This window comes from Struthio camelus, chromosome 1 (assembly GCF_040807025.1).
Source record: "Struthio camelus isolate bStrCam1 chromosome 1, bStrCam1.hap1, whole genome shotgun sequence".
Classification (NCBI taxonomy): Eukaryota; Metazoa; Chordata; class Aves; order Struthioniformes; family Struthionidae; genus Struthio; species Struthio camelus.
The window spans coordinates 95842504-95865680 of record NC_090942.1 but is presented as its reverse complement, the minus strand read 5'-3'; the positions used below and the strand labels follow the sequence as shown (position 1 = coordinate 95865680).

Genomic DNA, 23177 nt, shown 5'->3' with positions numbered 1-23177 from the left:
TCATCTGAGATTCCTAGTTTCTATTGGAATACATACGTACAAATAATGGTAATGCCATCCAGATTTCCAGATTAAGATTAATTTAAGTCGTTCTCTCAAAGTCCAGGTTACAGTGCCCTCCAGGCGCAGTACTGCGTTGGTAAAAACTCCTGGATTAGCAGCCCCAGATAACGACCTCTACACAACAGCTGCAGGACAAGCACACCAGGGGAAGTCTCTCTCCTGTGGCACCCAGAACATGACCCGCTCATTGAAAAGTGTGATTGCTAATCCCCTTCATCTCAGTCCCTGATTCTGAGGGACTTCTCTTTAGCCCAACCTGGACCATTCAAAACTGCATTCTTTGACTGAGACATTATGTTTTACTGCAACAAATGTTCATGGAAAGCGAAGTCTTAACAAACGTGCATGAGGCCTTCCAGAAGACAAACTCCAAATCTGTGTTTGCACCACAAGAGTACAGGTAGCCAGTCACTGAGGCAAGAGAAACTGTTCCATGTTACTGATCTGGCCAGCCAGGATTAGGCAGCACAATTTGATTTTCAAACTGCAAATGTAGAATTCCCAAAACTGTGACATGCAACCATTTAAAGGGCAAGAATGACAAGACAGTGAACACATGTGCATGACAATACATTCAAGAAAATCATAATCTGTATTTGTTTATTCAGAAAGTGGAGTGCCCCATAGAATTGTTAAGATTATTTTTTCTACTCTATTGAACTTAAATCCAATGTGACTACAAGTAAAAATAAAAAAAAAAAATTCACATTCCACACCCACTTATTAATTACCCAGTATCCTAACAAGAGTTACTATTGCCAACTGTGATGAAGAATATAGGGTTCAGTATGTTCTACAATATCACCAACGATATCACCATCTTTCAGTTACTCACTGCTAGTTAAACTAGACTTTTTACTTTTGGCTTATTGTATAAATAATTCTCTGAGCAATTCACCTCTGTCAATGATCTCTTTATGGTTATAACCAACATCCTCAGTTTTGCGGGGCATTTTTTTCCCCTCAAGTTAACTCCACTAAAGCCAGCAGCATTACGTAGGAATTATTTTGGTATAGTATATACATAAGGCTAATTCATATTGTTATGTACTAGGTACATCCTCTGTTTCTTTCTCCATCATCCAGTTTGTATTGTATTGCATACTGGGCTGATTGCACAGACAAGACAGAACTCCTACAGTAGCTATAAATAATTCAAGAAAGTTCTTAACTCCTCAGGGAAATTTACTCACAGATCACCTGTTCATAGAGCTTAGAGATGTCAAAAAAGTTCCAGGATTATTATAGGCCAACGATGGATATATTAACAAAATATTAGCATTACTTCTGCATAGAACTGGAACTGTTTTTTTCATTTTGGAGAAACTAACAAACTTCAAATGGATTGGTCCAAATTTGCTAGTGGAGGAATGCTGTTTGCTTGCATCACATATGGGGATGCTGCTGCAGTTAGATCCAGAAAGAATGAGACACCACAGTCTGACATGGCTTTGATAATAGATAACTAAACCGTGTGATTGGCAAATCCAAGAGGTCAAACAAAAAAAAAAAAACACACACACACAAAAAACATCACCACCAACAAAGCAAAAGTACTGTAAATTGCACCAACAGAATTTGCAATTTGCAGTGCACCATGAACAAAAGAAACCCAAACAAACCCCATTCCCCTTGCTGATGGGATACCCCTGTGTCCTATATGGCATCATTGCAAGTGGGTTCTACACAGAGTGAGAAAGACACATGAATAAAGTCCTACAGTAAGAACAGTCCATGTAGAATAACATCCATTGTCAGCTAAGCCTTGATTTGTTGGCCATGTGCCTCCATTTCTATTCTACTGATCCACTTCCACTAAATTAGTGGCACCTTAAGGTAGGTTTACAGTCACGGGTGACAAAACCCCAATCTTTACTTTGGAGACAATCTTTATATTTTCCTCCCAAAGGCAAAATATATTAAGAACATTCTTTATGTGTCCAGAGGTCAACAGACTGTCACTTTCTTTATGCAGTGTACCATATATGTCTAGGACATAGAAAGGGTTATTTAAGACTTTAAAGGACACATTTATAGCCAGTACATTTCCAAAGTAAGGATTGCAAGTTGCTGAAATCACTTATTTAAAACTTTTTCTCAAGTACAGAGCGATAGAAATAGAGTAAAATCATCTAGAAGGAGTTGGAAACACTTTCTCATGAAGCCTTAAACATCACTTCCAGTGACATTAACTTGAGCTACATGTCCCATCGGAGAGCAAGTGTCAGCAAAGTAAATGCATTAGTTAAAGCTTAATAGTAGTTTGGTGTTCAATATCCTGAAATATTTAATATGTTTTTTCCCAAAGTAAACTGTTATTCAGTTTTAATGAAGACATTAACCTGCTTGATTTGTAAGCTCCTGTGGGAAGTCAGTCTAAAATACTGTCACAAGAGGTAGGCAGAAGTAACAAGAGCTATGACAGGAAAGCAAGCACATTTTAAATGTTAAAAAAGCAGCCAGAAAATGAGCTTCAATATGCTCTTGTTTTCTTTTAGTTTTGTTTATTTTTTGGTAATGTGATTTGTGCCCTTTAAAAGATGCCAATTAAGGCTGGTTATAACGTACTCTGCACGTAACTGTGGGTATTGAAATCTTTGCGAGTTTTCACCAACTATTTTGTAAACAAGAAGTGGTAGAGTACAAGTTGGAAAAAAAAAAAAAAAAAAGAGAAAGTTCAGGTCAGAATCAGAACTTTGAAACTCCTTTCAGTTTCCAGCACTAGTAGGATGACCGCCTTAAACCAGAATGCACTGTTACACTTTTAGTCACAGTTTGAATTTTCTGGATTTTCTGACTTTGGATACAGTCTACTTTTCAGGACAACAGCCAGTCTTGTTATATCTCTATCATTTCTAGATGAAAACTCACAAGACTAGCAAAAATGGTGAGACACCCCCCCCCCCCAAAGCAATTAAGCTGGGTGTGTACTCTCCCTGAAATGCACATTGGTGGTTTGACAAGGCAGACAAGCTGGCTGCTTTGTTTCACAGTAGCTGCGTTTAGTTCATGCTGTCAAGCATGGATTCTGACACTTAACAGTATTAATATTACTATTTCTATTGATATAATTAGCACTTCTATAAATAATAGCTAAAGCTGCCATAGCTAAGTATACTACAGCAATCAGCACCACCAGGGCCTCCTTCCTTACACACCCCCCTGGAAATGCAAGCTAATGGATCTAAACAAGAGGACAACGGCTGAGCGCTGCTGTTGATTCTAACAGCCCAGTTAAGAGGGGCGACCGCGTCGTCTAAGACTCTTCTAAACAACCAGTTTAGATGTGCGAGACTGAAGTTTCTCACCAGTCTTGCACTTGCCAACATTTGAATGCTATAAATAGGGGCTCTTCTTTCCAGCCACATGATGCAAAAACCTTGTATTGAATTCAGTGGATGTTATGCATACGGTACAATGGGGAAGAGGGCCTAGGCATGTTTTGGAGAGAAACTGGACCCGACCTTTAAATTCCAAATTTAAAAAGTAATACTAGAGATGTTTTTAAACAGATGTAGCATAGGAAACTGCTTAACAAAACAGATAATACTTTTGCTACAGAAGAACAGCAGCACCTGCTATTTCAATCCCTTGTTTCAGTTTATTACCCTTAAAAATACTTAAGAACAACTTTTCCCGTAGCCTAAACACCAGACTCTAGGTGACCCCAGTCCATTTCAAAGAACTTTACTAGTGTTTCATGATGACGAAAAGCCATAACTTGTACATTAGTTTTGGCTGTGTTCTCTGTCTAACTTGAGGTAGTTGGAACAATTTTCAAGGATGCTTACTAATCACAACTTTAACTGGTATCAGTGGGAGAAGTAAACGTACAGAACCAGTGGGGGTGGAAATCAAGCTTCTGGGTTTCAATAGGTGTCTGTAAAAATACAAAACGGCAGAAAATTACCACCAATTTTTGAAACAGTGGGTATTTTAACTTTCTTTTTGTGGGTAAATACCACACAAAGGTTCTGTGAAGGTCAGTATTTATAGTATCTGTAAATATGAAGTGCTATGTATAAGAAAAGCAGTCCGATTTCTGGATTTTTTCCCCCTTTACAGTTCTGACTGTGGTTTGTCACACATACTTTGAGCGTTTGACGTTTTTAAGCTTTAGTCCAATGGATGAGTAAAAGATTGTATGGGGGATTAAATAATTTGTATAATTAGCATTGGCTGTGAGACATACACATTTTCAAATCCTGTAAGTTCTTCAAGGAACACTCACTTGCTAGCTGCACACTTAAAACCATGAAGACGATACTACAATTCAAAAGCAGCTTTGAACTACTCTATTACTAACACAGCTCACTTTGTATGGGGCCAGAGCATTCACACAGCACTATGTCTTGCAGCAATATCAATGCCAAAAATCATTCCTGTATAATTCCACTGATGTCACTTCAGTTATTTCAAAGAGGAAATTCATGTCTAAGCCACGATCTCTCTTCTGATGCAAACCCAGAAAAACTATACCAAAGTTTATGGAGTTACTAACATTGGTATTTACTGTCAAACCAAAGAACCAATTGAATAATTGTCTCCTGCTATTTGAAATCATTACTTGAGCCAGTATATATAATCATAACAACAGCACTTAAGAATTCTCCATGTACATATATTTGCAAAATATTTGTGATGAGAGCACATGATATTACCCCCATTAAATAGATGGGAAACAAAGACTCAGTAATTTTCCCAAAGCCAAATACGGCGTTTGTGGCAGAGCAGAGACCTTAGGGAGTCCCAGGTCAGTCAAGAACCAAAAACAATAAACAAATATTCGGTCTTCAGTATGCTTTCATGAAAATCTAATAAGCAATAAGCGGGCTGGACCCCTTGGTTAATGACAAAAATAAAGAAAACTCAAAGAATAATAAAAGAATTAGAATCAGCATTTTTCCTGGTATTAGCAGAAGTGTAGATTGCAAATGGCTGTATTTTGGTATTTCTTGAGGCAACTTTCACAAATATCTGGGAAAAATCAGAGCAGAATCCAAGATTTACTAATACTGGTAAAAGTAAAATATTCTATACCCCAAATTCTCTTTCTTGTTCCACTTATGCCACAAAAAACGTGGGATTCTACAAAGCACTACAGAAGCTCCAAAAAAAATCACCTCTGGTTGCGAAAACCTTAATGGCCACTATTTTCTTTTGTTTCAAAAACACCCCATGATTCATCTTATTATATACTGCTCATAAAAATTTAAGAACTGAATTTTGTTTTGTTTTTGTTGCTCTGATACCCAAGATCAAGGGTCAGCATGACTATGGAAGGGTAAACAAATAAAATTTACTAAAAGCTGCCAATTTCAAACCTTATAGGATTTTTTTTTTTAATATTGTAATTTGTGCACTCTTTCCACAACAGCTAGCCTCTTCAGAGAGTTTAAACTGGTAAAATTACTCAGGCTACTATGTATACAATTACAGCTGAATTTTGCTTACTTAATTTGGCACTCTGAACAAATTAAAAATAATTATTTTTCCCCATAGCATCGTCTATATTAATATTTGCAGTCACTCTGGAATCTTAATGAGCTAAACATTGCAACTTCTGTCCACACTTGGCTAGAGGACAGCCTTTTCCTTCATGGTACACATGTGATCATTTGGGAACAGTCTGCAAATCTGAAATCCCACCTCACTTAAAGAGATTTACAGTCGCACATGGCAAACTATATTAAACAATATTGAGGTCCTATGAAAAAATAAAAAAACAAAAAGAACACTTATTTTTCTAAGACTGAGATGGAAATTGTAAGCCTTGAGGGCCACCTGGAATTTCACCAAAGTTATGCAGCAACAATCAAATCCTATTTGCCCTAGTCAACAGTCTTGCTGAAGTCAAATAAGCCTACAGCAGAGATCAGCATTCTAGGGCTATGGTTCAACCTCTGAGGCATGCGATAAAGCCTGGATCATCAAATAGGTGCTATGGATTAATTTCTAATCCCAAATTATAACTCCTTGTTGAAGAACTGAAACCATAATTCTCCTCAAAGTTTTAAATAACAAGGATAACACTACGCTGAGATTTTTTTTTAAGGCTTTACTTCTAAAATACTCAAAGTATTTTCCAGAATACTAAATTAATACAGTGACAATTAAACCACATTCTTTGAAATAACTGAACACAGCACACAGTATGACACAGCATCTTTGATTTTATTTTTAAATGTGCCTGCATATGTATTCACTAATTTACCCAATAAATTAATTCCACAAGTGGCTCTCCGAGTCATCAGTTTGAATTATCAAGTTTCTGTTGTATTTCCAAAACAATGTGAGGCATGCATGTGCGTAGGAGGGATGGGACAATCAAGCCAATAGGTGCAGCTGTGGCCTGGGAGGCAGAGCGTCTGTTCCAACTCTGTCACCGACTGCTCTTTGACATTGGGAAGTCATTTCAGCGCTGTTTAGTTCAGGATCCTTCCAGCATATAAACATTTTAGCAATGAAGGCACCCCCTTCAAACACTTGGAAGGCACTGAGAAGCCTTCATGAACTTTAAGGAAATCTTTTCCCCCCTTTCCACAGTGACCTGCGGTGGGGTGGGAGGGGGGGAATCCTATTGCAGGATGTTGCCTTTATACCTTCCCCTTATGTAACAGAAATAATTTTAACCTTTACAAAGTAGCTTTATGCAAGTACAGGTAAAAGGCATACTCTAAAATCAGAATATTGAATGAGCTAGCTGGTATCATGTACATCATTTCTCTCTGCTGCATGGAATCTGAACTGCTAAGCATTGCATCAACAGGCTTGTAACTCTTAAAAACTGGGAAGGGGCGGGGGGGTCGTTTGAGTGCTAGAGACCCTGATTTTAAAGCAGGGTGCTTCAGATTCTGCTCCTAACACTGCAATATAGTAAAAGCAACCACAAAATCCATGGCCACAAAGTTTTTTTTATTTTGTGCTAACACAAACAAGAGCTAAATTTTATTTTAAGAATATAAACCATTTTTTAAAGATACAAGGCATCCACATCTTCAGCAACAGAATAGTCACAGATTCTACATGATATCGGAAAGTTTTATTCTCTTAAAAATGAGGATTTTTTTTAAACACCTACAGATTAAATGATTAGATTTAAAATAATGCTAAAATCTTCTGTAATGTTCTTCCTGCATTACAAATGGACTATTAAATCAGTGAAGTGCCAATCAAATGCTTTTGTACTTTGAAAGAAAGGTTTAAATAACAAAAGCAGTTTTTCAGGCCTCTCTCTCCCTCGCTAGTCAGCGTCACCTATGCACTAATTACAACATATTTACTTTCTTTTCTAGTAAGACCACAATTGAATAGATTTTTCAGAACATGATTTTTAAGAAAAGTTGCAATCAGAGAGTTTCACGGATTCTAGCTCCTATTAATGCAGCTTGTCTAAGAAAAATACAATGTTCTGCAGTAAGCTTCAAGATATATAAAAATATGCAAGACATATCTTACATAGAGATCGGTAGATATATTCAAGATACATAAAAGACATGATAGAATAACAGCTCTGGATGCAGTTCCCAGCTCTAAGAATCAACTTACTGCGTGACCTTGGATGAACCATTTATTAGCTAGGGCCAAATCCTCTGTGGACTAAACACAATGGAGCTAGTCCGTACAAGCCAAAGATCTGGCCCCAAGTTTTCAGAAGTTTAAAACAGGGCTTGCCAAATCGTGGAATTTTCATCCTATGAAAAAAATGTTTGGGTGTGTTTCAAAATAAAAAGTAAAGCCCTCACATCCTTTGTAGGACAAAAATTCTGAGCAATTCTTACAAGAAAAAGGCAGCTCTGTCAGGGGAAGATTTTTTTTTTTTTAAACTGCGCTTTCTCCCTGTGATTAGAAAGTAGAATTAACAGGAGTCTTCAAGGCAGGTAGCCATGAACCATCACTTTAATTTTCTGGTCAGAAAAATCTAATTTTTTTTTTTTCTCCAGTAAAACTGGAACTTCCCTGCAGAAAACTGCAGCTTTACAAATACTACATTTCCACCCAGGGGAGGTGGGAAGGATTTTTCCCATCAACTCCAATGCTGTGTGTTCCTAGCATCTACTGAAGACAGCCCAGCTGCTAACAAGTTACTCTTTCTTGCACAGCACCCTAAGATTCACAGATGCTAAACGATACTGCACTTCTACATCATCCTCTTAATTTCAGAGATACAATTTCTACATGAGAGTACATCCCAGACATTCTGAGACCCAAGAAAGCATACAGATTCGAGGACTGTAAATAATTATATTTTATATAAAGATATTTTTGTCTCTTATAATATTACTTTGATATGAGAACCTAGCTTCATGCTTTGTATATTGGTTCATTTTACTAGAGTGTGACTCTTAATTTTTCTTACAACGTCTTGCTTGCTGACGTCCTCAACAAAGAGGACTACGTAACTGACAAGAGGGACTTAACCTGAGAAATAAAGACTTGGTCAGCTACAAAGGGAAGCAGAGGCTAGATAAAAGGACTGGCAACACGATGTTTTACAGTTCTCTCTCTGCAACGACTCCTAAATTCTTTTTACCTCTGTGTCCTCAACTACAAATGGGAGAACACTCCCTACTGACAGGGCTAAAGAAACCTGGGCATAAAACCCTGCCATCTTGGCACAAACAAACGTCTGGCACTGGACGTACAAACGAATGCACAGGTTTTTAAAGGCATCGTCGGAGCTGCAACATAAAGTATCCCGACGGCTCACTCAGGTAGAACTGCGCTGCCACCCTCGCAAAAGGAGGAACGAACAAATTTTCCCCATGACCGCGACGGGAAGGAATGAAAAAAGCAACTGAGCTCCTGGGTGTCGGAGGACGCTCAGCTCCTCCCCAGCCCAAGCTCGCCCCGCAGCCGAACCACCCGCCGGTGGGTGCTCGCGGCACCGAGCGGCGGGGCGCGACAGACACCTCGCGCCCGCCGCCGGGCGGCATCACCGTTTGCCACACGCGCCGCCGCCGCCGCCCCCCGTCCCGTCCCCGCCGCCCAGGGCTGCTCCCTCCCCCGTCGTGGCCCTCGCCTTGCCGTCGCGCCGGTCACCAAAGGCGCTAGCAACTTTTCCTAGCGGCGCCGCGGGTGGCTCTTCCGCGGGCCGGGCCGGGCCGGGGGGGGAGGGGGAGGTCCTAATCCTCCCTCGGGGTGCACGCACCCTCAAGGGAGCGGCGCCGCGGCTTCGCGGTTCCCGCTGCGGGCTAGCGGCAGGGCGGCCCCACCACCTCGGAAACTTTTTCGGAAGAAAAAAAGAGCTCCGCGAAGCCCAGATGGTGAAGAAGGGGGGGGGAGGAAGGGAGGTGTTGGCGAAGGCTCTCCCGCCCCGCCCGTGCCAGGGAGACCCGGCGGAGCGCGCGGGGAGAGAAGGCGCCGCTGCCGGCCCGGCGGGACCCGGTGGCCGGTGCGGGGCAGCCCGCGCGCGCTCCCAGCGCCTCAGGAAGGCGGTCGGACCGTTGGAACCCAACGGCTCACCGCGCGCGCCGGGCCAAGCGTTGCGCCCGCACCCCCGGGCACCCCGAATAACCCGGCCCGTTCCCTTCCCTTCCCTTCCCCCCCCTCCGCCCGCCGGCTCCCGGCACGGACCGGCCGGCCCACCCCCTGGTAGGCGGGGCCCACCGGCAGCACCGCCCCCTAACCCCCCGCTGACCCCGGAAACGCGGTACCTCTCTCATCTTCTCTCTTCCCTTAGCGCACCAGCTCGATCGACACTTTCACAGGCAGCCGCCGCCGCCTCGCCGGCCCCCTCATTGGCCCCTGCCCCCCCCCGCCCCGCCGCCCCGGTCCCATTGGCTCAGAGCTCCGCCACTCCCGGCTGAGCCACGCCCACAAGGAACTCTCCCCACCCCCTCCTCTGCTTGTGCCCCCGCCCTCGCTACTCAGTGCTTATTTTCTATAGGCGAAGCAGAGCTCTCCGGTCCGCTATGCGGCCGTCCTATTGGGTCAGACAAGTGCTGGTCAAACACATGTTGCCTCTCATTGGCCGGTATTAGAACTATAACGGCTACCTTCGCTATTCTAGAGCTCTGATTGGTTGTCTGTAGTTGTCACTCTCCCTGGCAGCTGGGTATTGATTGGCTGCGCGAAGAGGCTCCGCCCTCAAGCAGCAGGTTAGGTTGAGCGCCCTCCTCCCCCCCCTTCTACGCATTTCTATTTCCCACTTTATTTATTTATTTTCTTCATAAACTTAAATGACCCCGGAGTGGGTGGGGGGAAAGGCGGGGCCTGGCGGGCCCAGACGACCAATGGAAAAGAAGGAGAGGCGGAGCCGTCAACAGTCTCGGCCAATAGGAGCCCAGCAGGCAGGTCGCGCTTGGCTCGCTGCCGGCCAATCAAGGCGTGCCCTCCACCCCCGCCTGGTAGCGGCCGTTGATCGCTGCCTGTGCTGGGCTGGGGGTCGCCAGCGCGCGGGGCCAACGGTTGCGGCGGCGGCGGCGGCCGCCGGGGGGGGGTGGGGTTGGGGGCTTGGCAACGGCGCCTGGGAGGGGAGCAGGGAAAAGAGGGCCGCGCCTCGGGGGCGGCTGTCCCGTGCGGACACGCGGGGGCCGGAGGGAAAGCGCCCGCCTGCTTGATAACGGCTGCCCGGCGAGGCGGGGTGGGGGCGGGCGGCTGGGCAGGGTGCTGCTCGCCGTCCTCCCGCGGCGGCGCCGGGCGGCCAGTTCCCGGCCCGGGTGTGGGAGGAAGGGACACATAATTGTTTCCTTCCTCGAGACGAGGCGAGTGACACGCAGGAACTGAGAGGGTGAACTCATCCCTTTTATATGATGTTTTCTGTTGCGTGTTCCCCCATCCCCCACCCAGCCTTCACGTCTGAAGGAAGTTTTCCATGCACAGAAGTGGGTTTTTCTCGGCTTGCCCTCACTTTGTAATGTAAACAGTACCGTTTGCATACTCGTTAAGACTTACACTACCGCATGCATCAGGAAGCATTATCTCGGCTGTTCAGCCAGGGAAGGGAGGTGAAGTCATTTTCTCAAGAGCGTTCTAGCCTCTACACTGCCAGAAACTTCGTGCTTCAATACTGGGCTCTACTGACCTTTTTCTGTCTTTAGGGCTTGGGCTGAGAAAGTCCCCCATCACAGAAGAGCGATGGCTATTTTTACAGTGAGGCAATCATTTATGCTTTTTGGTTTTGTGACCTGGTCCAAAACCACCTCACAAAAAGCACTGTTGCCACAAGCATTCTCACTTTTTGAGAGCCTCAAAGATTTGCATTGCTTGCTCCTCCAGGCAGGAGCTGAGTGCAGTTGACTAGGGAAAAGTGAAGCCAAAAGAGGCGTTAAAATGCTTCAGCTGTATTGGAATCATCTGCTAATTTCCTTCCCATCAAATGAAAGGTCAAGATTTTTCTTAGTTTTTTTTTTTTTTTTACCGTGAAGGTATTTGTAAAATACCTTCTTAACACCTTATGTTCTTAACACCTTTTCCACTTTCTTTTTTTGTTTGTGTTACTGTTTTTGATTGTAGTCCTACATGCTTGTTCTGTTCTTTTATGATTCTGTTAATCTGACCTTTCTGAGTGCTTCCTTTTGTTTGAGGTCAATGAAAAAAACTCAGGCTTTAGCTAAATTGGTCTCTTACTATACTTCCTTTTCCTTCCTGTGCACAAGGTTAGTTTAGATTTGCTTATTATCATTCTTTTGAAGAATCCTGAGCTTCCGACCTCCTTTTTTTCCCTCTTACAGACTCCTCCTATGTGAGCCAACATATCACAGTTCTCCAGTTTCTGCATCCTTGTAGTCAATACTTGCTTTCTGTTCTCTGTCCTTCCCTTTTTATGGGTCACAAAATTTACAGTTACCAGATCACCCTCATCTAGGTTGCTTCCCACATTCATGTCATTAAGTAGTTTATGTCTTTCTGCTGGAGTCACATGTGGAAGAACCTCTGTTCCCACTGGTTTCTTCATCCTCCAGGTCAAAATTTGTCACCACTGTTTTCCAAGAAGTGACCTCTGTTGTGTTCCTTCCTGGATAGCAAAGTCACTCATTGCTATCACCCTGGGTGATTCTGCTAGCTGTTTACAAAAACCTTGTCTGTCTCATGTTTCTGGTGTAGTAGCTTGGAGCAGATCCCTATCAGGAGCGTACCCAGATTCTTCTCCCCTTTCATCATTATCCAGGGACTTTTAGCAGCTCTCACTTCTTTTGCACTTTGGATTTCAGAGCTGGTATATGACAAAAAAGGCCACATTTATTTTTCCTGCCTATTAATCCTCCTTGAACAAGTGATTACCTTTTTATTATTATTCTAGTCATATGATTTACCCCACCAAATTTCTGTAACCCCAGTTAGGACACACCCTTTATTTTTTAAAAAGTCCATATATATAATTTTTTTTTTGTTTGCTGTTTTGGGGGTTTTTATGCAGTGAGAGTATTTAGTAAACAAATTGCATTAAAAGGAGGTAAAAATCCCCCAAACTCAGCTAAGTACTGGACTGAAGTACTTGAATTTTAAGCACAAGCATAATCTAGCTGCATAGCTGCCTAAATATAAGCATATGCTGAAGTTCTTCACCAAATTAAAGCCTTAATTTTCTTTTCATTTTTGTTTGGCCTGTTCTGCATTTTTAAGCCAAAATAGAGCATGGAGTAAAACACTGAAAGAAATAATTTCTCTGGGGCCTATTCTGTTTGATAACGTCATACCTGGAACTTCATCTCAGCTGTCAAAACAAAGGCACATGACAGTAAAATTGAACACATTTCATATAGGTATTTTTTTCACAGTCTGTAACCAAGTATCTAGAACAAGCTTAAAAGCTCCTCTAGCTATTTTACTGAATGAAAAATTATGTGACCATCAAGAGCTAATACATCCCAGCTAGTAACCCTAGATAAAAATAGGTAGAGGTGGTAATAAACATGGACATAGGATTAAAGGGTATACTGCAGAAAGACAGGGAATTTTAAAGAGATGCAGGGGAAATTCCTGACTTTGAACACCATGATCATGAGGCTATGATTATGGCAGGAAGGACAGGTGTGTCAGAGATGGACAGCAAGGTGTTGGTGATTTGCTGACACACCAAGGGAGAGTATTTGCACTGGTGATGTGGGTCCAGTTCTATTTAATATTATGAGTTATGATTGCGTGATGGAGAGTGAACCTTTAAAATATATGGCTAGAAATCGTAGTCAAACAGGTTGCAAACCTCTCAGGGGGCAAGATTAGAATGTGAACTGCTTGCTTTGAAATGAAGAAGTGATTCAAACAACAGTCTGAAATTTGATAAAATTGCTAAGAACGGCATAGAAATAGAAATCAACTGTAGAAATGCTGAAAGAGGAATAACTAAGGAGGGATCCTTTTCTGTAGTGCACCTCCAAGAGGTCAGGCTGGATCATGAGTGGAATACAAAGCAAAGGTAAAAAGGGCAAATCTCCTTCTAGGGTGTACAAACAGGAGATTCATACTTAATTTAAGCACAGGAAGAAATAGTTCTTCTATACTCAATGCCAGGGAGGCCTCTAAGCTGGAATATTGTATTCATTTTTGGACATTGCAATTAGAAAAGGTTCTGAAGATCACAGGCAAAAAGGTTTGAAATGGCTACGGTAAGAGGTTTGGGAAATATGATCTATGAAAAAAGGGCAAAGGGATATGTTTAGTCTAGAAAAGGGAAGACAGAGAGGGACATTAAAAAGTTCATGCAGTAAGTAAAATTACTGCAGAAGAAGATAATAAATTGTTCTCCAAATCCACTGCGTCAAGACAGAAAGTAGCAGCTTTAATTTGCAGCAGCATTTTAGTTTAAATATTGGGAAAAGCTTTTTAGGTTTGAGCACTGTGACAGGGCGCTTAGAGGACATAAGATTCCCAGTCCTGAGTATTTTAAAGATTACTGCAGATCAGGGGCCGACCACCCTCTGGACAGTTGCCAAAGATGGCAAAGCAGGAAGATTTTGGATAGCATGCTGCCTTGCTGGGACAGGCTGGAAACTGCAACGCTAGGGAGGAAGCATCTGTGAAGAACCACCCCAAAACTCCTTGTGTCTTTCAGCAAGAGCCAGCAGCTCCTGTTTTACATGATACCACCAATCAGCTGACTGGTGATTTAAGAAGCAACAATTCCCAGCTTCTGCTTAATTTTAGCAGGCTCAGTGTCTAACTGGGGATACGAAATACAGTCAGGACACCACTGTTCGGAGGCTACAGGCCCTGGTTGTCAAGACTGTGAAGTATTGTCTATGCTTGTCCCTGAAAGATGATCTTTCAGGTTTCTTCTAGCCTTACTTTTCTATGAGCAGGAGTTCCATTAGACAAGTGGTCTAACGAAAGGCCACTTGGTAACTCCGCACCACTGTTCTGCTTGGGCTCAAACCCCATAGTATCCAATTCCTTTCCAGCCAAGGGAGTTACAAGCAAATGCCTCTATTTATGGAGTTATTTAAAACAGATTTTAAAAATAAGCTGTCTGGTCACACAGTAGACAAATTTGTAAGCTTGGAATCTTATAAACAGACAGCAGCATTAAAACGGCTTGCATTCTTGGCGGTAACTGTGCGTGTCAGTATCAAATACTATATACTTACTTCCTGAGTTCAAGTTTAGGGGCCTAAATTTCCTACCTGAATTGGCAGCAATGAAGTAGTAATCCCCTCGTCAGGCAGAACTCATACTAAAAGCATAAAAAAAGCTTAATTTATAACATTCTTTCAATATGACTTCATTTTTGAATATTTTGTGACAATCTGACCTGATACTGCTCTGGTTCAGACAATAGAGCTGCTCTATTGTACTTTAATGACTGAAAATGTAATTTGCTTCCTGTTTAATATTTAAGCCAGCAATAATACCAAAAAGGCTTATTGCTCCTAAGAAAAGATGAAAGGGGCATAACTCTTAAGGTTTTTGTGTTCAAAATTTGACCTACTTTAAAAAACAGTAGAAACTCATGGGAATGGTCCTCAGAATTAAGAATACCAATATGAGATTGTTGCCTGGGAATTTTAAGATACATCACTTCCAGCTCACAGAAAAGCAGAATTTCCCTCCCAAGGGAAATCCAGATAATTCAAAATTAATTTTTGTCCTGAAATACTGAATTAGCAGAGTTTTTCACAGAATTGGAAGTTTTTTTTAAAAAAGATATTATGAACTTTTGAAGTATTTAATGTGGTCTTCACTACTGGCCCAAAATTTTGCAGTCCGTCTCAGTTTAAGATCGATGTGCCCCTACCTTAGCTGCCAATAGTGACCCTCACCTCCCCAGCACTTCTTGGGCTTGCTCCTTTATTCTTCTTGGGGGCAAGGTGGCGGGGAAAGAATCGAGGGACAAGCTCCATGGCTAGCACACGTTGCCCATAAAGCTATTTCGCGTTGAGCAGAGTTGACAAGTTTTGATGTAATGCATGAAGCCAACTGGCAAAGGTGTTGCCACATTCACAGCTCTGCCGACTGTCTCTCCCTGCCCCTTACCTGCTCCATCAGACTCCTCACCTCGAGGACCACACTACTCCTTGTCAGCCCCACATTAGGGCTGTCCCTCAGCAGCAGGGACCTCCCCGCAGGCTGTGGAAACCTGAGACGTCTGAGGCTTCATGAGGTCTCTTGGGAAGGAGCCGTTCCTGGTAGTTCACATATTATGGTAAACAGTACCAATATGAAATTCAAAGGCAGATAGATGTACGCTATTAAATTGCTGTCATAATCTACCTGAGAGTCAGATGTGCTGGTTTTTGAATAAAAGTTTCATACCATCCAGCTAGCAAAAACAGTGGAAAATATGGAAGGAAAAAAAAAAGCCACATCCTATAACAAGTAATTCTGTGCAAATATCTGTATTTTGTCAGGCCCTGTTAAAGCACTATTAACAAAAGAATTCACTCCTCTAGAAGCACACATAAAAACGCTAGGTATCACTGGAAGGGAGAAGGAGAGAAGACGTACTTTCAAATGTTTTATTTCAGTTGGGTTTGTAAATAAGAGGGTGGCATCCCTTTAAACCATGACATTTTGACAAACAATGATGCTTTGTGTTACCCTTTGGTGAGAACAAATGTGAACAGAATAGTTCCAGGCAATCTGAAAAGCTGCTTGGGAAGGAAGACTGCTGTGTACTATTCCCAGATCAGTCATTTACTTGCTCCATATATTTGGATAAGATACTTGCCCTTATCTATATGCCAAGGTTGTACTGTTTTAACTATACCAGTTCAGTAAAGCTGTACAAACTCTCTCATATTAGCACAACTATATTGATATTAAAGTACTTTTATCAGAATAATATATTCATGTTGGGCAAAGGGAATAGTCTATACCAGTAAACGTACCTTTGTACCATTATAACTGCTGGCACAGTAGGGAGTGTACTGGTATAACAGCATTCATTATAAAAAAAAAAAAAGATCTCAGCCCTCACCAAAATACTTATGCCTAGTACTAAAACTGCGCTCCATTTTCTCATGTACAAGAGCCTTCCAGTTCTTATCTTATGGGGCTGTCGAAACTTAATTAATGTCTGTAGGAGTACTTTGCACAGTCTGCATGAAAGGTGCCAAGGCTTATTTTTAGCCAGTTGGAGCTCTCTTGAATTTCCAAAGAGTATTTGCAATAGGCAGTTGTGCCCCAAAACATGACACAGCAGAGGAGCAGCTGGGCTTACTTCCTTCCTCTGTGACCATTAGACTCAGACTTTTCTAACAGCTGTTTCATGACACACTGACTGTGAAGTTGTCCTTGCTCTTTTATGTATTGATGCAAAATCCACCCCTTTATTTCTCTGGGCTTGGAGGACTGGCCTCTTTCTCCCACCACCACTAGTCTGACAGGCAAAGGTTAAATCAAGGGGGACAAAAATATTTCTTGCTCAAGGCAAAAATATCCTGGAGGTGTTATCCATGCTGCCTTTTACCTAAAATCTGAGAAGAAAAAAAATTATATACATACATTTTTTTATATATATATATGTATATATAGATATATATATAAAAGAGTCAAGAGGCTGCCACCTGTTGGGAGAAGTGAAGGAGAACACGCAAGCCTCAAAGCCTGGCAGCCGCTGAGCAAGTTGAGCAATGTTCAGCTAATTGTTGGTGTAAATGACATCAGCATTTGGCCTCCGATCAGTAGCTTCTCCCCGAATAATTTAGTAAGTACAAATATTAAAAATACTTCTAGTTAGACATTAACCACATGAAATGTTTAGACAGCAATAGTAAAACGCATTTGATCAAACTTTATGGACTGAAACTCAAACAGAGTTTTATTTAGTAATAATAATGGGGATGCTGATGCAATTCTTAGTTAATCAAAAGGGAAAATTCAGAAGCAGCATACCAGTCTTCTGAAATTAAAGAAATATTTCAAGTGAGACCTTGAAGTTGTTCAGAATGGACTTATGGATTAAGAAATCTTTTGTGATAGCTCCTTTCCCACAGACATTCATTTTGAGTGCCAAGGCAACTAAGATTTTCTCCAGGTTCACTATTCATTATGAAGCCATCCAGCAGGATACTTTGCAGCAGGCTTTCCATTGTATCTTTTGCAAGCCACACAGGACTTTCAGCTGCTCAGCCCTGCATTAATTTGGTTGTCAGCTGCAGTGAATGCGAGACTTGGATCCAGCAGCAGAAGTCTGGAAGCTAGAAAGGCCTCAAAAGACATACTGCAGGATAGGATGGGGATCCTCTAGACTGTCAGACTCTGAAGGTTTACACACTTTTGTTCTCCAAACACCTAAGAGGAACATAACATGATCCATGCCAAGGACAGAAATGTTACCTACTTTTTTCCCCCAAAAGATACAGTGTTTAAGCAAAGTTCAAGGATATTGGAACAGCCACTCTCCCTTTTGTGTGATAACCTGGTTCCAGGAAATGTGTAAGTTGGAAGAAAAGTGAAACCTTAGAAGGGCCTACCAGATTAAGACTTGAAGCCTTCCCATTAGGCCTGCTTTCCCAATCTCCTTAAACAGCATGGACTTCCAGTCTGAAGCTGCTTGCTGGTGTCTTGGGACTGAGTCACATCTGGGTTGAATTTAGCATTTGCTATTTGTTAGCATGCTAAAGACTGTTTAATTTATGTGCAGCGTGTGTGCATGCGTGTGTGAAGTAAGAAACAGCTGGTCCTATACAGGCAAGGTTGACTGTTATCCCCGAGGCAAGAGGCCCATGGAAAGCAGGGTGGCCACTGTTGCGTTATTGCCCTCGCTATTCTTTGACCTCCACTTGGTATGTTTTTCCATAACCCTAGGCAGTAAGCTCTCTGTGGGTGGGAACTATCTGTGTGTTATAGTCTGCTAAATCAGGCCCTCATTGTGGAATACAGCTTCTGAACATCACCGCTAGACAATTCCAGTAGGCAAGGTGGCCAGCATCTGTCTTAGCTGGTCCCTCACAGGAAAGGTGGATATCAGCTGATACAGAGGGAGCTGGCCTGGAGCGGGAACAGAAAGCTGTTCCGTTAGAAGCGTTCTGACACTAGCAAAACATGAAAGCCACAAGTCCCAAAAGCATGAAAGACGCACACATCACAAGAAGCAATAACTGGGATAGCAGCACACATGAAAGGTGACCTGTGGACCTTCTGAGAAGGATGATTAGGAGCCAACAGCAAGTATAGTCTAATGTAACAGAGCAAGATAAAGCTGCTTCAAGGCATAGCAGACCCACATAGTACGGAGTTAGCCCTTTCTGCTGCTGTGTTTACTGCTGAAACCTGAGTGAAACCAGCACATCAAGGGGATGTCCAGGGAACTAGTACCTACAGCTCTGATCCTCTAACTTTTCTTTTGTCCTGCAGGGATGGATTTCCCACCCCTGCCCCTAATGCAGAAACTGTGGTTTTTCCAGTGGAATTCACACTGTGAGGCAGAAAATAACTGCAAAACAAGGGGGATTTTGCATTGTCCACATATCAATGTGACAAAGCTTTCAGAGCATTTATAACCAGGTGCCACTGTTATTCAGACGAGTGACAGTGAGGGTGGTTGCAGTAAGCACCAAGAAGGTCACATGAAACTCAAAGCTGTACTAGAATAGAATTAAGAGAGATTCTTAGCTCAAAGCAAATATGACATGAAAGGCCCAGTGTAATTCCCATTCTCTGGCAATAGCATTCACGTTTTGCCATGAAACCATGCTTCAGAATGCAAGTCCTTAAGATTACTAAGAAGGTTATGAAAGCATTAGTTGAATGTACCTAGTGCAGTATTGCCTGACTGCTTCTGTGGCCTCTCTGAGGCTTTAGCTTGTGGGAATTATGAATGTTCAGTTTCTCTCCTGGGGACATTAACTCTGGAACATAATGTCAGGCATTAAATTACAAAGCATATAATCATTTCGCTGCTAATTGACTCATGCTTGTACTAGAATCCTTAGTTATTCCTTACACCTTCCCAGATTTCATAAGCCCCTGTTGCTTTCTACTCAAGTGTCCAGTTTGGATTGTCAGTACATAAACCCTATCTGCACGGTGTCAGGACAAAGACATGTTCGGCATTCTGAAAATTGTAAGTAAAATTATTAAACAAAACCTGAATATAAAAAAACATATAATAAAGGATCTAGTGTGCCTAAGGTGATGCTTATTTTCATATTTAATTTCAGTTAAAGCATACTCTAAAATTAAAGTCAAGCCAGTCAACATTTAATCTGCTGCACTGTCAAGCTAAAAATCCAGGAGGTTTTCTAAAGGGGTTGTGTCTAGTTTTCTATGAAGTTCATGATAATGAAGGGCCCTGATAATGCAGAATATTGTTTAAGAGACTAGGAATCAGGTCACGTAAGTACTGCTTAGCTGTGCTCTCAGTCTGCTGGGAGTTCTTGGTCAATTCTTTTCTTCCCCCTCACAGAGAAAGTAGCAGTGATAGTACTTATACCTTCTACCCGTGAAATTAAAAGCACAAAGCAAGAGGAGTAGAGGTATTGTATGCTATCGGCTATCATTATTATGAGGTAAACAGTGAGAATGGCAATTAGTGGCATAGTGAACAGTACAGTTCTAGCAGTAATGATGGAGTAAGATTATGCGAGTATTAAGGTAAGAGATCTATGAAAGCGTTAACTTCCTTCTCTGCGTCCACAACTAAGCTTGTCTCCCCTTCCTATGAGCAGCTAACAGCACATGCTGCATTCAGTGACAATGCAGAAATGACAGCTCTCAGCCTGTGCTCACTCTCTCACTTACACTCACATTAAGATATGACCTAAAGGGTTGCTGGAGCACCATGATGCCTGATTGCTGGATGATGTCAGCCACAATCCTCCATGTATTGTGTCTCTTGGGCACTGAATCATTTCCTTTTTTGTGCTCCCTTTCTGATTAAGAGGATCTGGAACTAAGCACTTTTGCCACTCACAGCCCCTGGCTAGCAGTATCTGGCATGGGAACCCATCATATTGAGCCGCCTGTACTGGAACTTCACATTTGAACCATAAGTGTTTAGAAATTATGGTGCTGCCATCCCATCTAGTGGAGGGATCAGATTAATTCATCAGCTTGTTGCTAAGTAAGCCCTGTTCCTACAGTCACAACAGGACTACGTGCTACCAGCCTTGATAGAAAGTAAGAAACATGCAAAATGTACTCACAGGTTGTTGATTGATGCAGTGCGAAATGAATTGGGTACATTTCTTGACATAGAAAGCAAATCTGAAAGCTTACATTGATGTTAGACAGTGGTAGCTGTACCAGAAGACCAAATCAGAAAAACAATCCAGTCATCAGTTCAGGAGAGCTCACCAAGGGAGAGGACCAGCTCTGCATGAGTGTTTCACCACCTGAGACCAACAGCAAATTGAGGAATCTATTACTTGACCTAGGGCTTCCCCCTCCCCCCCTCAACACAGCTGTTTTGAGCTTATCTGTCTTCCTATCAGCCCAACCAACTGAGCCACACCCTTTTCCATGTCCATTAACTACTGACTGAAACATTTCCAGTAGGCAAAGAACAGCCAGCTACCTCTAACTGCAGGCAACAACTTTGCTGCTCGAGGGCAGGAACAGGAGAACCAGCTGTAATTTCTGAGCTGCTGCCAACAATTAAAACTAATTAGCCATTTGAAGGCTAGTATAAACACTTTGCAATTCCCTTTGAATCCTCCTACAACCTGCACAGGGGTCATGACCCACACTGGGAAAACTTTTGTCTACTTCATAAGCAGGATGGAGCGGGAAAGACCACTTCTCACAGGAAGGAGATTGGAAAAGAGAAAGCTGTTACGTTGTCCCTTCCTGGAAAAAAAAGGAATTGTTCACAAGGCAGAGGAGCAGAGCACATGACAAAAATTCTAGCACCACATGAAATAACTGTTCTTGTATCTATATGGATCATTTTGCTCTGCACTCAGAAAACAGAGGGTGAGGGGTTAGGAATGAGATCTGGCCAGCCTGCCAGAGTGAGCCTACCTATCCTTGCTGAGCATTGTTGTTTCTGCCCTGGATGTCATTCCCCTGTCATTGACCCACAGCAGCTACATAGTACAGTCTGTCCTGCTGCCATGGGCAGAGATCTGCTATATGGTGCCACAGATAGGCATCTCCCACCCTGTGCTTCAGCATGGGGGAAGGCTCCCATGCTAGGGCAAAAGGAAGAAGAGTCCTGAATGAGGGGAGGGCTACAGAGACTCTGCTCTCTGGTACTGATTATAGAGTGCATCAGGTCATCTTTTAAAAAGTGTGTGGTCCATCCCATTTTGCATGGATAAGGGTTTTCCTTACAACCATCTGGTTAGGGCACATAGAGAGTCTGTGGGCATGGGACACTCTAGGTGCAAGTGGGAACACAAAATAGGTAAAGGTGTACCCATCCTCTGACAGGTTATTAACTGTCGATAGGGAAGGAGACTTTGCAAGGGCAGCATGTCGGACAAGCTTGCATTCACAGAGCTTGCGGAAACCTGTTCTGTAGCTCAGAGTACTCCAGTCAGAGGATTGTTAATACAGAATAAAGGTGTTAGAACTTGCATCGCAGACTTTGTTCCATTCCTTCTCCCCCACCCCAACATACTTTAAGATGACTGGCAAGTTAAACTAGTGTTTCTCTACACAACATAAAAATACAATGCCTTCTCCAATGCCTTCAGCCTCTGCAGGGACAGCCCCAAGTAATTTTCACCCCCAAGGAAGTATCAAAACACTCTGTTCAAAGTGCACTAGATGGCAGTGTTCCTTTTGAATCATTGCTGAGCCACTACTCCACCATGATGGTCAGGTCGAGTCAGAAAGCAAGGCCCAAACACTTGTGGACACTGTCAATTCCAGAACTCTTTTCCGAATTGAGGGTTTCCAACCTTTGTGGCATTCTCAGGCACAAAACTGCATCAGTCCTTTCCACAGTCACCTCTGGGAAAACCTTTCTCACACTCAGTTGTTCACTATTGGTTTGTGCTGAAGAACCCTCAGAGCTAGCGCTGAGCCCAAAGTCAGGTGTGTTTCTGCAGCGCAGGGGATACGGTTCATATGTTGCTTAATCTTATTCAGCCAGATCTTAATAGGAGAACTTACAGCAGCTCCTCCAGTACTAGCTCTGACCATTGTCTGCATCAGTCTTCAGGATTCTTTGGAACAGAAGATGCTACCTACTAATATATCAATGTAAGTATATATTTGTGGCTTTATTAACACATTTGGCGTTCAGGCATAGAGCCAAGACTATTTTTGTTTATGATTCTGAGCATCCCTGGCATCTCATCACACCTCACCAAGACAAAGCAACCCTCCTCTCCCAACCCACAATTCTGAGGCAAAACCATTTTGGTAGTGTCATCTCATGTGTGAACTTCCATCCACTCACAGTGGGTGCCTGACAGATTCATTAGCTTTGCTCACTTCTAGTGAGAAATTTACTTTCAGCCAGCTGCCTCAACTGTACAGATCTGCCCCCTTTTGTCCCCAAAGCTAGGCTCCAACCATTCAGCAGCTGTGCTCTTAGGAGAGGAAGCAACTCAAAAGGGAATGTACTCTTTTTGTGTGTAGTGTTGTAGCAATGGTGAGGGTTGGGAGCAGCTCAGAGGAGGAAACAAAGTGGTGAAGAACAAAACAGTGCTGAATTGCCTTAATAGACTCATCCTCCTCGTGAGGCAAAAAAGCTGTAGAAGACAATCATTTAGGAGGGAAATTGCATGGTACTCTTAAACACATCCCAAGCACCCAAATGACAGAAGTCCTGTCACCTC

General features: G+C 42.6%; 1 protein-coding gene across 6 annotated transcripts in view; it reads right to left on the bottom strand.

The window, feature by feature from the left end:
- ZBTB20 (zinc finger and BTB domain containing 20) overlaps positions 1–9802 on the bottom strand; it is a 496803-nt gene extending 487001 nt beyond the window's left edge. For 3 of the 6 annotated variants that reach the window (XR_011143850.1, XM_068958946.1, XM_068959053.1), the window contains exon 1: positions 9720–9802. The gene's annotated coding sequence lies outside the window, so the exon portion shown is untranslated. The remainder of the gene's footprint in view (positions 1–9719) is intronic. The other 3 variants (XM_068959048.1, XM_068959022.1, XM_068959041.1) reach the window with 2 other exon arrangements.
- Between the last annotated feature and the right edge of the window lie 13375 nt (positions 9803–23177).